Source organism: Orbicella franksi, chromosome 6 (genome assembly GCF_964199315.1).
Source record: "Orbicella franksi chromosome 6, jaOrbFran1.1, whole genome shotgun sequence".
Taxonomy (NCBI): Eukaryota; Metazoa; Cnidaria; class Anthozoa; order Scleractinia; family Merulinidae; genus Orbicella; species Orbicella franksi.
Genome location: NC_138150.1, coordinates 27,492,578 through 27,509,093, shown reverse-complemented (window position 1 = coordinate 27,509,093; position 16,516 = coordinate 27,492,578). Strand labels below are relative to the sequence as shown.

At 35.0% G+C, this 16,516-nt stretch overlaps 1 pseudogene; it reads left to right on the top strand.

The window, feature by feature from the left end:
• Positions 1 to 16,516, top strand: part of LOC145490567 (uncharacterized) — a 59,045-nt pseudogene that overhangs the window by 11,180 nt on the left and 31,349 nt on the right.

Below are 16,516 nucleotides of genomic sequence, written 5' to 3'. Positions count from 1 at the left end.
TAAGAAAGACCCTCCTTAAGTGACTGCTTCGAAATTCGCAACACATTTCTTCACCGGTGCACATAAATATTCGAATTCGCAAAAAACAACCATCCACAGTACGCGTTGGCTCCTTAGACTTTGATAGCATTCTTGTGCGCCTAAAAGACATCTCTGTATCCTTCGCACTTTGGCTTTTAATGAACAAAGAATTTGATCAGTTTAAAGAAACGTGGGCTGCTTTGCTTTAGTCGTGTATCTGTACTGTGTGTGTGCGTGCGTGTTGCTTTCGAGAATCTAATGATAACGTGCTATTGTCAGTGTGTTACCACCTAGTGCAAGTGGTTCGTTTAAGTTAGAAATATAACGTATTGCAAGTAAGTAATATAACATAATAGATTGCAATTGAAATAATGTGATGTATTGTAAGTGATGTACGCAAGTAATTTAGCATAATGCAAGTAATTCAGTAATTTTACGCAACATCTTGTAAGTAGTTAATGTCATATGTACAGTGGAACCTCGATTTAACGAAACTCTATTTAACGAAGTCTTCGATATAACGAACGATATTCTATGTCCCGGCCAAAGTTACAGTAAAATGTATGGAATCGAACCTCGATATAACGAACCTCGATATAACGAATTCTTCGATATAACGAACTTAATCCGGAAGCCCAAACGTAATCTACCTCGGTATAACGAATTACAATGTCAACATGCGACAGAAGATAAACGCTGAACAGATTAACAGTCAACAAATCCTTGTAATCCTTATGGCAAAGAGACAGCAACCTTTCAGTCAACGACTTATTATATGTCACAGACATTGGCACTATAGTATTTCGACATCAATTAACTTCTGCTGTATCTTCTTTGAAATCCGGAAATGTTGGGTAGTGCAACATAACAACACTAAAGCCCGTTTCCTTGTTTACATAGACAATTTTCTGTATAACCTCTATTTTGCAACATTTTTAAATCGCTACTCTGAAAGTGTTGTTCTCTTGTGAAAAAAAGCTGCACGTCTCCTCAAAAGTGAAAATAATTGATACTGAAAGCCACCATGCTTAATGAATTGCATCTCAAATCACGGCACTTCTGGGTGACGGAAATTGCATTGAATTGCGTGACAGAAGTCACCTGTGTTACAAATCAATCATTAACTATGACCTCGATATAACGAGCATTTTGGTCGTTTCCCCTCAAATTCGTTATATTGAGGGTTTCGATATAACGTACCCTCGATTACGAACACATTTGGCCGGTCCCCATTAACTTCGTTAAATCGAGGTTCTACTGTAGTAAGTAATATTTGTAAGCAAGCAATATGACGCACTGTAAGTGGGTAAAATAACAATTTGTAAGCGATAGTCATAAACTAGTAGTGTATCAATTTATAAATCGATGTTAATACTGTGTTGTAAATTGTAAGCTTTTTAATGTTAGTATTATGTATTTGTAACGTAATATATGCAATGTAGAAATTAAAAAAAATAAAAAACAAAAACAAAAACATCCACAGTACTAAATACTGGTTTGAATTCTGAACACACGCAAGTATTTCAATTATTCCACACTCTAATATTGGTCTAAATGTGTTAAGTTGTTCGGTGTTGTTTTTCCAGGTTGTTTTTGTTCTGCTTCAACACTACTAACAGTTGCGATAAAAACAAAATATAAGAGCAAGTTCTTAACGGAATGTTGAGGACTAAAAGTCGGAAATTTCTCCTGACCATTTATTTTTTTCTCGTTTGATTTTCATCCCGAAATGTTTCATTAAAAATGATTACATAAGCCGCCAACAAACCCATCACTATACGAAACCCTGTTAAAGGAAGCGTGACCACAGACAAAATCTCGCGCGCTGTGACTGGTTAAGAACGACTTCCAAACAAGTTTGTTGGGTGGCTACGGTAAGGTGCGTTGTACTATAATTATTTCCTGCCAAATAATTATGATAATGCATTCTAAGGGACTAGAAACAATTTTATTATTGTTATCACATATTGGTCGCTTAGAACGTCTTCAAAACGCTTGCATATACCAATCTTTGGTATCGTGAAAATGTTTTGGTAGTAAACTACTGAATTCGTCATGTAGTCTAGGCTCAGAAAAAAAAGCACAAAACATTAACGACAGAAAGGCCTTGTATGCCAAATCCAGTGACTCCTTTCGTTTAATGCTCTTGACAGCTGGGGAAACTAGCGCTGTAAGCCACTTTCACACGGTTTCTTTACATATATAGCTCTAAAGCAGTGACGCAGGATACCAGTAAATATTTGATTTCTAACAACTTCAGCGATGGAATGGATTCGACTGATGGTTTTACGTTGTTGTTTTGGAAGGCTTCATGTTTAACAAATGTAATGTCCAAGGTTCACAGAACGAATAAATGATAAGCCTCCCTTTCAAATTTCTGGCTTCTTTAAAGCGTTTTGAGTAGGCGCTCTTTCGTTTTTTTTTTGTTTTTTTTTGTTTTTTTCAAGCAAGGCGTAAAAGGTAATTGCGGCTGAAAAACGTACTTAACTCAATTTGTTTTTAGAAATGCGGTACACCACGTAACCATAGCAACATCTTTCTTTTATTAGCAATGCCAAAGACAATTAACAGTATGCCAAGATAATAGCTAGCATCATTTTACATGTAAATTTTAATAAAAAACCAATTTACTGCTCCAACCACAATACAGGGAACCACTTAAGTTGTAGCAGTCAGTAATAATTAATAAGTGATAACTCCTTGGAGCTGGCATATTTGAATACGGAACAAGTTTAAACTTACTTCAGATGTCGCAGGTTAGCTCATGATTCACACCATCATTGAGCCATCCCCAAAGCTTCTCGCTGGAATGTAACACTACCAAACCGTTTTCACAAAGTTTTCGAAAACCTGTCGTAAAAATGCTGTCTCCATTTTCCGGCCTTGTTTTCGTCTTGTTCGCTTCCCTGATCCCGAATGCACAAGGTAAAGTTTTCCTCATTCACTGTTAGAAAATATTCTACCTTTATTGTTTTTATCACGATTTTTGCCCATGTATAGCACTTTTTGAAAGATTAACCAACAATATTTTTAGTGCCGTTGTTTATATAATTGAATAATGCAAATACTTCTTTTCATAAGAGTCGTTACATTTTGCGTTAATTTCTGAACTGCAGGTACATGATCGTGAATAGTTAAAACTAACGAGAGCTTCGCCTGCTTTCAAGACTGATCAAAAAATTCATAGTATGCTGGTGAAAAGTTACTGCGTTAACCAGTACGTATTTTTGTTACAGCATTTTTTTGATCGAAAAAGAAATTGTTACTTGCCAAGAAACTACAAAACTAAAGTCTTGACTGAATGTAAAGTTTGGGTGTCAAAAAGAAAAGAAAACTGACAGGAAAGTTTTCTTTTTCCAAATAATCAGCGGCCAGCTTATTTTTGTTTTTGTCTTTGACAGGATAAGCGACGAGTTTTGAACTGGACTTGCATTCGTTAGAAAAATAAGACTCTACCGGCGTCATCTTTCATACCTTGTCAGGCCATTTCTTTGAAATTTTTTAGACCTGCCAAACACAACTTTGTATATTGAGCTTATAAACTAGTTGTGTTAAGTCTTTCAAAACGGAAAACAATCCTTACGTTGCGCCGGAAAATATATATATGATAGTGCGCACTAAACGGGAAGCAAACAACTGAGACAATTTGTTAATGTTTTTTTTTTTTTTGTCAACCTGGAAAAAGTTTGTTAAGAGGCGAAACTTGAAATGACTGTTGTTTCGTAATAATCATAAATTATGTTGTTTAAGAAAAAACGCGATCGGAGAAATGAAATATACGTGGAGTTGTTTTTTTTTAGATAGCTTTCATTCTCAAAAAAACACTCTGCAAATTGCTCCAGAATTTAAAAAAATGAAAACTTAATGAGTTAGAGCGCGAATCTTTTTTTCTGAAAACTGAGTTGAAGTAACAGCTAGTTAATTTAATAGAACTCTGTTTTGTTTTCCTAAACAGTTTCTTGAGAAAAAAACACTCAACGTTGTGTGCGTAAAATTAGCCCGAACGCATTACATGTAATAAGTCACATTTAATACATCGCCTAGAGGAAGTTTTATAACTGAAATTACACCTAATTCAAACAGGTGGCTTTGACATGTACATGCAAATGTGTTTAGCAGTTGTCGTATTAGACTCATTTTCTCAAAACAAAGCTACAAACTTCATGACTTATCCTCAGTCAAAAAAGACTTACACTGAAAGTAAGTTCACGCAATTATGCTCGAGTTCAAAGAGAATTTCAGGACACGTTTGGTGAACTCAAACCGTCCAAACCAGCACACTCTTCCTGTTTTTCCAGTTTTATTTCTTATTTCACCGGTGCCACATGCACCTACTCGAGATGCCTCGATACCGGAGTTTTCCAAAAATGCAAAACTAAGCTAAGTAACTTTTTACAGTTTTGGCCTGTGAAGTTATATGGTTGTAAAGTTCTGGAGAGCTGCATGGCTTCAGAAAAAATGCGATATGAATTAGACAACTTAAAAACGTAAAAGTTCTTTCTCTGTGAAAACAAAGGCTCGAAATCAAAAGTTTTCATCTGAACGGACATTTATTCCGGTTTTCTTCATAAATCTTTTAAAACTAAAGAAAATTAAGAATGCTTATGTTGCGCCGGGACACTCTAAACGGGAGGCACGACTGTTTTGTTAATGTTTTTGAGAACCTGAAGGAAGGTTCGTGGAGAAGCGAAACTTGAAATGACTGCTGCTTCATAATAATCACAATTTGCGGGTCTGTTTAATGGCCGATCCTGTTGTTCAAAAATATCACGCGAAGCGAGAAATGACAATGTGGTGTTTTTTCAGAGATAACAGTCATTTGCAAAAATATACTCCGAAAAATACTGTAGGATTTCCGCAAAATGAAAAATTAATGAGTTACAGTAGCGCGTGAAGGATCCTTCTTGAAGTAAGTTGAAGAAACACCTAGTTTAGTTTCATATAACTCTTTTTTTGTTTTCGTAAAGTTTCAATTTGTAGAACGTTCCTAATTAAACAGGTGGCTTTGACATGAACATGCAAATTTGTTTAAACAAACTGTTGTATCCTAATTTGAGATCTATCGTATAGCTGCTTAATTCAGTGGCAATTTATATATGTCTTCCGTTGGGCTTTTTTTGAGATAACAAATAAAGGTTCCAGGTATATTGAGTAAACACACTTCAAAAAACTTGTTTTTCTGAAACATTTTAAAGTTGCAGATCTAGAGCGACTCCGAGTTTAATAAAAATATGAACGAAAACCCCGATTACTTTGTCACATTATACAGTAAATTCACACAATTAAGCTCGCGTTCAAAATGAATTTCAGCAGACATTTTGTTAACTCAAATCGTCCAAATGACACGTTCTCTCTGTTTTTCCAATTTTGTTTCTGACTTCTGCTGTGTCACTTGCACCTTCTCGAGATGGCTCAACACTGGCGTTTTCCAAAAATGCAAAACTAAGCTAAATAATTTTTCGAAGTCTTGGCCTCTGGAGTTCTAACTCTATGTAACTCTTTATTTTCCTTGTTTTCTTTAAGTTTCCTTGAGGAAACTTGGCTCAAACTTGGACAAAGTTCTTAAAACGCGAAATCAACGGTTTGCGTAGAATTAGGCCTACCACATTTTATGTAATAGGTCACATAAAATGCATCGCTGAGAGGAAGTTTTAAAACTTAACTCACACCTAATTCAAACATATAAATTTGTTTAAACAACTTTCATACTTGTCTCAATATGTCAAAACAAAATTAAAACTTCGTGACTTATCCTCAATTGAACGAGGACTAAAAATAAGACCTGAAAGCATTTCGCATTTAAAGCCAGTACATTAGCATAAAACAGGATTTTTCTGAAGTGTTTTGTTTTGGAAATAAATTGGTCACCCACCCAAGGTTTCCGTCTCTCAACTTTCAGTTATTAGCCTGGCCAACATTATTTCGTTCTGAAAAAGATAACAAGCTTGGCGTATTCGATCGTATAGCTGCACCGTATGTCTCCAGTTGCGCCTGTTTTTCTTTGGCAGTCAAGCTGAGGTCGGAAAAACTACAACGATGGAAGTTTGGTTGAGAACTTAAAAATATATCAATAAAACTAAAGTTTTCAGATAGCTTTGCTAACTGTCTAAGTTTCGAGCGCAGTAAACACATTTCAAAAAATTTCGTTTTGAAACGTTTTAAAGTACAACAGCTCGACTCCGAGTTTAATTAAAATATGAACGAAAACCTCGATTAATTCTTCATTTAAATACAGAAAAATCACATAATTATGTTCGACTATAAGGAGAATTTCAGGATACGTTTAGTTAATTCCAACCGTCCAAACCAGCACATTTTTTCTCTGTTTTTCCGATATTGTTTCTAACTTCATGGGCACCTTATACACCTACGCGAGATGTCTCAATACCGGTGTTCTCCAATAGCGTAAAACTAAGTCTAACTCTTCGACGTTTTGGCCTCTGAATTTTTAACTTTTTTTTTTGCTGCTTTTCTTAAAGTTTCGTTACGGAAACTTGGCTGCAATTTGGAGAAAACTCAACGGTTTGCGTAGAGTTGGATCGACCACGTTACATGCAATAAGTCACATTAACTACATCGCTGAGAGGAAGTTTTAAAACTTAACTCACACCTAATTTATACACCTTTCGTGCTTCTCTCACCATGTCAAAACAAAATTAAAAACTTCAGACTTATCCTTAATCAAACAAGACTGAAAATAAAACTGAAAATCATTTTCCATTTAACGACAAACACTTAAGTTTGAGCAGGATTATTTCAATAAAAGATAAAGTGTTTTGATTTGTATATAAATTGGACACCTACCCGACGTTCCCTTGTCTTGTTATCAGCCTGGCCAACATGATTTCGCTCTGAGAAAAATCCAGTTGTAATTTCAGATAACAAGCTTGGCTTATTCGATCGTATCGCTACTTAAATCAATGGCATTCCATAGATGTCTTCAGCTGAATTGGCAATTATGCTCGATTTCAGAGAGAATTTCAGCACACGTTTGGTTAACTCAAACTGTTCACACCAGCACATTTTTTCTGTTTTATTTTTGTTGTTTTTGTAATTTTGTTTTTAACTTCACAGGCTACTCGAGCTGCCCCAATACCGGCGTTTTCCAAAAATTTAAAACGGAAGCTAAAAAAGTTTTGGGTTTTGAAGTTATATAGTTATAAAGTTCTGGTCATAGAGGTAAGTGGCTTCAGGAAAAAAGTGTGGTGTAACTAAGGTCACTTAAAAAAACGTAACAGGTCTTTCTTACAAAAACAAAGGTTCAAAATCAAAAGTTTTCATCTGAACCAACATTTAGTCGGATTTTTCATGAATCTTTTAAAATCAAAGAGAAAATAATCCTTACGTTGCGCCAGGAAATATAATGGTGCGCACTAAACGGGAGGCAGGACTGACAACCAGAAGAAAGGTTCGTGAGGAAGCAAAACTTGGAATGACTGCTCCTTGTTAATAATCACTATTTGCGGGTTTGTTCAATGGCGAATTCGGTTGTTCAAAAATAAAACAAGAACAGAGAAATGAAATGTTTTTTCCAGAGATAACTGTCATTTGCAAAAATATACTCTGCAAATTACTTTAGAATTGCCTCAAAATGAAAAATTAATAAGTTGCAGTAATGCACGAATGATCTTTCTTAAGAGGAAGTTGAAGAAAGACCTACTTCGAGTTAAATAAAAAATATGAACGAAAACCTCGAGTAATTTTTATACAGTAAAATCACACAATTATGCTCGAGTTCAAAGAGAATTTCAACGCATAGTTGATTGATTTGGCTGATTCTGTTGTTCAAAAATAAAACGAGAATAGAGAAATTAAATGTGGTATTTTTACCTGAGATATTAAACTGTCATTTGCCAAAACTACCCTGCAAATTACTCTCAAATTTATGCAAAATGAAAAATTGATGAATTAGTACGCAGATAATATTTCTTAAAACTGAGTTGAAGTAACAACTAGTTATTTTCATAGAATTCCTTTTGTGTTTTTCCAAATACTTTCTTTAAAGAAAAAAAAAAACTCAACGGTTTGCATAGAATTAGACCGACCACGTTACATGTAATAAATAACATTAAACACACCGCTAAGACGAAGCTTTTTTTAACTTAACTTGAGATTAATTCAGTACTCAATTAGCTTTGACATGCACATGCAAATTTGTTGAACAACTTTCGTGCTAGTCTCACCTTGTCAAAACAAAATTAAAAACTTCAGTCTCACCCTCAATAAAAAATATCAAAACTGAAAAACATTTCGCATGTAAAGGCAAGCTTACATTTAAGCAGGATGTTTAATAAGTGTTTTCTTTTGTATGATATTGATCACCTGCTCGAGGTTTCTGTGTCTCAGCTTTCAGTTATTAGCTTGGCCGACATTATTTCGTTCCGCAGAAGACAATTTCAGGTAAGAAGCTTGGCTTATTCGATCGTATAGCTGCTTGATTCAGTCACACTGTACATTTTCAGTTTCGCCTGTTTTTCTTTGCCAGTCAAGCCGAGGTCGTAAAAACTATAACGATGGAAGTTTGGTTAAAAGCTTAAGAAATATTCCAATAATAAATAAAAACTTCAAACTCCGGCATAACTAGTTATCTAAGTTTCCAGTAAAATTAACCCAGTGAAAAAAATACACAATACAGAAAAAAATTCACGCAATTATGCTAGCTCGAGTCCAAAGAAAATAAGTTTCATTTGTTTAACTCAAACCGTCCAAACTAGCAAATTCTCGCTGTTTTCCAATTTTGTTTTTAGCTGCACCGTCTCGAGATGCCTCAATATTGGCGTTGTCGAAATATTTAAATCTGAAGCTCTATAAAGTTTCGAAGTTTTTGCCTCTGGAGTTATACCGTAGCGCCGGTAGAACTCCGCATGAGTCTCACCTAATTATCTTCGATTCTTAAAACAGAATAATCCGTGCGGTGTCTGCATAGGAAGGACGTCATTTAAAGTTTTTTTTCTGCAACGGAGTTAACATTCCAAGATAATCGACTGAATTGAGCTGATACGAAGAAACAACTACTTACTCGCCTGCTTTCTAGTATACAAAAAAATATGACATCCAGACTTTGATTGATGATTGATGAATAGATCGAGTAAAGAATAACAAAAAAAATATTTACAAAAGAATAATCAATATTTTGTCCCTAGACAGAATGAATGGTTATTGAAACTTTCCAAACAGATGAAGCTTGAGTTTTGTTTTAAAATATTGCTGTAGGTCGTAGAAAATGTTATACGAATTACAACGTGAAACGCCAAAAAGTCTCTCTACATACATACTAAGGCGAAAACTAGAAGTCAATTGTCTTCATTACAAATCATTTTCTTGTTTTTTTGGTACAATTTGGACGAGCTAAAAAACTTTGAACCATATTTTTAGAAACCTGTCACGCGTCGGCAATAAGGGCTGTAAAAGCCCAATGGTTATTTATCCAAATAAAACGATAGGGGGTAAAACATTTCTCATGTAGGGAGCGATTATATTTAACATCAAAGTGTTACTACGCATAGGAAGATGCGTACAGATGGTTTTGACACCTAGGATTTCGGTACCGATAAAGTAAGTAAGTAAGTAAGTAACTTTATTTAATGAGGGTAAAAACACTTTACAGTCATTGACTGATAAACTCGTGGCCCTCAAATTACAAATAAATTACAAGAAATTTCGAACTAATCTCCGTAACTCTCGCATCACCAAAACAGAAGCCTTGCGTTTTCTTGTTTCCCTTGTAAAATCTGTTTTTGCTTAAAAGTCACCTGAGCAATATTTTTCTCTATTTTCTTCTTTCTTCTTTTTTCTTCCTTTGTTTCTTCTTCTCTATACTTCGAGCCTTGATATTTCATTTCGAGGTTTTGCCTCTACGGCTTATAGCGCCATTCCATGTAATAGCTTTATTAACCCGAAAACCTAACTTGAGCCTCACGCACTAAACATTCTTAAAAGAGTTGAAATTTCTTTGCAAGGAATAACTTGTTATTTAAAATAATATAAACATCTATTTTGACTGAAACAGAAAAAGAGATTAATGACTCCACTTTTCATCTTATTGTTATTGTCTTTATCTTTCATTTTACATGTACTGACTTCGCCAGAAATTATTTCAAATGTTTAGGCATGTCAAAATTTTCATTCTTTAGGTCACTGTCGTAATTTGCGATTCACCATTGATCCGATCCATGGTTACCGGCTGGAGAATCACGTGATACGAACCACTGACGTCATCAATGAGGACATCTGCCAACTGAAATGCTACTTGGAGCCAAACTGTGTCAGCTATAATTTTGACAAGAAGGAATAGGCAAATGGACAACACAAATGTGATCTGAACAACGCTACTTCTGAACACCACATACACTCAGGCGACCTCGCGAAGAACGAAAGTTATGTGTATCGCGAAGCTGAGGTAATCGTGAAATTTAAAAGTTGGAGATAATAACTGAAGACTAAGGTTTCGATGGGTTCGGCATTATAACCACTCTTTATCAGTTGCTACAATCATGTTTTTAAAAAAACTCTCCAATCATTAGTAAACACATTGTAATCATGATACAACAGGTTACCATAGCAACAGTATGATCTGCTAAAAATACCCTTTATTTTAACTACTAATATCTCCAAACAAACTCAGTGACCCCATACATTATAATTATTATTATCGAATTTTGATCAACTGTTTAGTTTATAAACGTTTTAATAACTGTTAAATATCGTCAATGGATGTCACAGTTGTAACAGCTATTTTTGTTCTTTTTTTTTGAAGAATACTTGTGTAAAGAAACCTTGCCAAAACAACGCAACCTGCCAGGCCGGTTTTACAGACAGAGATTACCAGTGTTTGTGTATTCCAGGATTTACTGGCCATGACTGTGAAAACGGTACTAATACATTCTGTTCTAATGCGTGCACTCAACTTAGTTGTGAGAGGTTTGAGGGATTAAATACCAAGAATGAGAAGTTATGACACGGAGTTATAACTACAAAAGTCGGCTTTCTGTTGCTGCTACCATTATTTATATTTATGTTGTTGTTGCTATTACTACTGCTATTGTAGTCGGATCTTGCTTACCAGGCAGTACGCGCTAGAAGATCACAATTATCACCGGCGTTACTAAACAGATATTTCACAGGAATCTTTTTATTGTGTTAGATATTGACGAGTGTATCGACGGAACACACAGCTGTGGTGTTTATGCCGTGTGTAACAATACACCGGGATCCTATAACTGCATGTGCAGAGATGGATTTTATGGAGATGGAATAAAGTGCCCTGGTAACTATCTGTAACACAATCTCGTGCATCTAGTTCAAACTATTATTCCAAAGCGAGTTTTTATTTTTATTTTAGGTTTTTATCAGACACTGGTAAGTTACTTTATATCGTATATGTGAAGAAATAACTATGCAATAACTTATAAGTGAGCCGGCAAAAACACGCTATCTCAGGGCGAAAAGTTTGGGAAGCAAACCATTTCAATGGCCGTTTTTATGCTAGGGACGTTAATGTCGTCTCGGACGTTAAAGCTGTCTCGAGAAGACTTTAAAATAAAATAAGGAAGACGCTTTTAACGTCTGTCTACTTTAACGTCTTCTTTTAAGAGCGTCTGCTGTTATCAGTCGCCTTTAACGTTAGAGACGTTAAACCTGTCTAGTATAAAAACGTGACGCCCTTAACTGCCTGCCATGTTATCAGTTAGTAGATTTGTTCGTTTATTGACCGGCTAAAAGTGGCTTGTTTCCAGTGTCCTCCAAGTATAGAACCAAGTCTTCTTTTATGAAATGTATATATTTTTTCGTCAGGTCGTGTATTTAATTGCGTCTCGTTTTTATACCAGACACCTTTAAGGTCTTTAAGGTGTCTAGACAACTTAAACGTCTCTAGCATGAAAACGGCCGATGAAACGTTTTGCAATTAGATTCCTTTTGTTGCTTTAGATATCGATGAGTGTACCAACGGAACACACAACTGTAGTGTTAATGCTGTGTGTAACAACACCCGAGGATCCTATAACTGCACGTGCAAAGATGGATTTCATGGGGATGGAATAAACTGCACTGGTAACTATCTGTAACGCAGTTTGGTTTAATGCCTCTCTTGGCTCGTAGTTGAAGCTATTATTTAAACGTGAGTAGTCTTGTGAGACATCGGTACGTTTATATGTGAGGCAATAAAAGAGTAACAAACGAGACACACCATGTATCAGAGTGAAAAGACACGTGACCATACCATCTCAATAAAACGTTTTCCAGTAACATTCCTTTTGTTGTTTCAGATATCGATGAGTGTACTAACGGAACACACAACTGTAGTGTTAATGCTGTGTGTAACAACATCCGGGGATCCTATAACTGCAAGTGCAAAGATGGTTTTCATGGGGACGGAATGAACTGCACTGGTAACTATTTCTATGCGTTTTAATTTTATGACAGTAAGTAATGACAAACTTATAAACTGGACAAGACACACGACCCACTGTAAGTGATAGACACAAACAATATTAGCGACTTATTGATCTGTGTGCCTTTGGCTCGCCATCAATAACAATTACACAAACAAGATATACAAGAAGAACTTGCATGTAGTTGTTATTTCTTCTTCTCATTCTATTTCACACCTGAAAACATAAGTTGGGGGAACTTGTGGGTTGAATCTTCTTCTGCCGCGTTTTTTCGATAACGCGAGAATGTCGCAAAATGTAGCTCTGAAAATATTTGAAAGAAATGTCACCAGTGCTTCTTTTCGCCATGTTTATACTGGAAATTGATAGGAAAATACTTAGGTAGATATTTCTTGTTAATTTGGAGTTAGGTTAAGATAGAAAAATGGCTTTTTTGTTTTAGTGGATGCTTATGAAATGGCCAAAAATCGTTAAGTCCTATGTAAACAGTACGCCAGCACAGAAAAACTATTAAAGTCCCCAAACATTTTATGGCTTTTTGGAGTACTTTTGTGATTTCTCTCACTATTCATATTAGAATAATGTGTATTTGCTGTTGCTCAGTGCAGATATTTGCCATCAGTTGAAGGCTATTCACAACACTACGAAATATGCACCTTACTTAAGAAGGAGCCACGGAGAGAAATAAAATTATCTAATTCAAATGAATATCTGTGCTTTGAGACTGATAATAGCAGAACGTGATCCCGTGGATTTCATTTTCACATGGCCTTTCTTGTTGTAGAAATACTAAACCAGAGACAGCTGATTAAATATGCATAAATTAGTGAGAAACAACCATTTTTGGAGAGGTCCCCTTTACTTGAAGGGAATAAAATATTTTGATCTAATCTATTCCCATCATCATTTACTCACCAAACCCAACGTTCACGCCAAGTTTGTGCGAAATCGGTGATTTGAGCTATATCACCTCCTGCCCGGTTTTGCCTGGTTTTCTTATCATGAGACGACTTTCCACTAAATGTCAGAAGAAAAAGTCTTTAATATATTCGAGCAGTATACAAATTAAGAGTGTGTCTAGTGGAATGCTTCGATAAAAGACATTATATCGAATGATATTTGTTATAAAGGCAGAAATTATACTTTACAGATGTAAAAAAAAAATGACAGAAAACACTAATTGAGCTGTCTCTGTTTATGACGAGAAGCTTTATTTTTGTAAAAATGCTCAAACAACACTTCCATGGAGTGCAGTAACTCTTTATCGCTAAACAGCAATCTCCGGTCATCTCAGCGAAGTGAACCTCAACAGTTACAACGCTCACCCGATGAGTCATCAGTGAAAAGCTTGCCCTGATATTCTATCCTGTACTCGGGAGTAGAACCAGTGGGAGAGGTTTAGTCTTTCAAATTTTGACGCTAGTTCGGACACTTGCTGCTAAGCAGCCGTAAATAACTGTAGCTCCTTTCAAATACAGCATAGCATTTCGCATTTTCATCCGCAAGCTTTGGGATCTTTGTTTTTTTAATTTCCATGGGAAAAGTGTAGATTTTCAAGAGCGACAATGAGGCCGGATTGCTCTGGACTAGAAACATTAAGATCCTTATAGTTTTTATATTAAACTACTGAAAATGCGAACTTTGAAGCGATCGTTCACTATAAACCGAAAGTTTAGTTTATTCAAGTCCAGTTGGCGATTGACAGTTGTCTCGTAAGCCGATCAAATTATTTTACAACAGTTTATTTTCTACTACTGTAAACAACTAAAAGAATTTACAAGATTGTAATTATAAATAAATAAATAAATAGTACAGTACATACAGTAGTGGGACACCCAAAATAACTAAAAAGCTAAACTAGTTGGGTGACCGTAATTATAATAATTAAAAATGTAAGAGTCAGGAAAGAGGCACAACAAATACATTGGTACACATAAGTATCACAAACTTGGTACAAGATTAAATATACAAAACAAAACAAAATAAATAGATATAAACCGTCAAAATATGAGTAAAGATTAATAGAGACTAATGAAATGCGAAGTTAGTTTTTTTTTTAAATTGATTAGAAGTACAAAACTTGAATCTTTCATCGAGTTCATTCCATAATTTAGGTCCATTAAATCGAATATTAATTTTGCCATAATTTGTTCGAATTTTTGGAAGATAGCGTGAGTAGATCTAGATGCAAAGCGAGTATTTACATTGTGTTTACAAGATGTTTTGACAAAAAAAGAATCAAAGATCTTTGGTAGTTTACCAGTATTAAACTGGTGCATGAAAAAGAGAGTTTGAAGCTTAATATAATCTTGAAGTTTAAGAAGGTTAAGCTTAGCAAACAAAGGACTTGTATGTGCATCAAAATTTGAGAAAGTAATTAAACGGATTGTTTTCCTTTGTATTATTTGAAGTGGTTTAATATTATGATCATAAGTGTTGCCCCAAACTATATAGCCGTAGGAGAGAAAAGGAAGAATAATGGCATGGTATAATTGAACTAGTGTTTTCGTATTAACAAAATGTCTAATCTTAGATAGGAAACCAATACCCCTAGATATTTTTTTGAAATTTGTTGAATTTGTTCTTTCCAATTTAGATGACAATCTATGAGAACGCCGAGGTACTTAACACTCTTTTGTTGATTAATTGGCTTTCCATCTATTTCAATGTTCAAGGAATTGTTTATCTTTTTTTGATGAGGATGAAATATTACAAAATGTGTTTAGTAATATTGAGAGATAGTTTGTTGGTACGAAGCCAAAGGCTAATTTCACTGAGTTCTCGATTAACATTTTGCTCTAGATGCTGTAAATCACCATGGGTATAAAATAGATTAGAATCATCAGCAAATAAATGGAAATCAAAAATAGATGAACAATCAGTGAAATCATTAATATAAATCAGAAATAATACTGGGCCAAGCACAGAGCCTTGTGGTACCCCACATGTTATTTGCACAGGATCTGAGTCAAAATTGTTTAGAGAAATAAATTGCTGTCTGTTAGTTAAGTATGAGCGGAACCACTCATTTGGTAAACCACGAATTCCATAATGTTCCAGTTTAGCTAAGAGAATGTTGTGATCTACTGTATCGAAGGCTTTACTTAAGTCCAAAAATATCCCGCAAGAATATAATTTACTTTCAATGGCTCTTTGGATTTTATCAGTGATAAGCATAGAGGCCTGAGTAGTGGAGCGTCCACTACGAAAACCAAATTGATTATTATCTAGTTTATTATGTTTATCAAGAAAATTAACTAATCTATTAAACATTAGCTTCTCCATTATTTTATGGAAAACAGATAACAGAGTAATTGGTCTATAATTAGATACTAAAGCCTGATTACCACTTTTGTATAGAGGTATTACTCTCCCAATTGTTAACTTATCTGGCACTAAACCCAGAGAAAAAGAACAATTAAATAAACAAGATAATGGTTGACACAAGATGCTCTTCAATAATTTAAGAATTGTCACTGTAATGCTATGTGGCCCCAGTGCTTTACTTGCATTTAAGCTAGAAATAATATTCTCAACTTCAGTTGGTGATACTGGTGATAAATAAAAACTGTTGCATTGTGAATTTGTTAAATATTCCACAAAGGTTCTATTGCCAGGTTGAATACCATTGGCCAACATTGGCCCAACTGAGGCAAAACATTTGTTGAAGGCATCAGCTATACCTTTGGCATCAGTTAAGGTGTTACCATCGACTGTTAATCTATTTGGGAAGGACAATTTACTACGCTTAGAGCTAATAAGCTGCTTAATACCCTTCCATGTGGCTTTTGCATTATTAACATGATAAGTAAAATATTCTTTATAATATAGTTTTTTACTAACAATTAAAATATGCTTTAGTTTGTTCTTATAAATTTTATAGCGAGAGTGATTACTTTGAGACTTACTTTTCAAATAGTGCTTAAGTAGCTTATTTTTAGTTTTAATAGATTTACGAATACCCTGAGTAATCCAAGGTTTGGACTTAAATTTTGCTTCTCGTTTACTGCCTTATTTTCCCGGGGGGGGGGTACTCCCTTATATGGACTATATAGGTATGTGCGGCCCCAAAGGGAATGGTTTTTCAGCCGTCTTGGTCATAA